This window comes from Penaeus monodon, chromosome 22 (assembly GCF_015228065.2).
Source record: "Penaeus monodon isolate SGIC_2016 chromosome 22, NSTDA_Pmon_1, whole genome shotgun sequence".
NCBI classification, from domain to species: Eukaryota; Metazoa; Arthropoda; class Malacostraca; order Decapoda; family Penaeidae; genus Penaeus; species Penaeus monodon.
In genome coordinates, this window is record NC_051407.1 from 23,376,856 (window position 1) to 23,377,105 (window position 250).

Genomic DNA, 250 nt, shown 5'->3' on the forward strand with positions numbered 1-250 from the left:
CATTGTGAATGACTGTTGTTAATCATAATCTAAGCGTTTAGTTCAGTGATATAGCTGTTCCTATTATTGCTGAATGTTTACCGAGGGAGTCGGTTTGCATCCATGTATTCTAATTTATACCTTGCCATTAACTGCTTTCCTTATTGTATTTTCCATGACGTGGTCACTTAAAAAAATAAGACGACTTTTTGTGATCTGTGACAGGACTGTTTGCCAGGAAAATCTCACAGGAAGTACGAAACAGCTTACG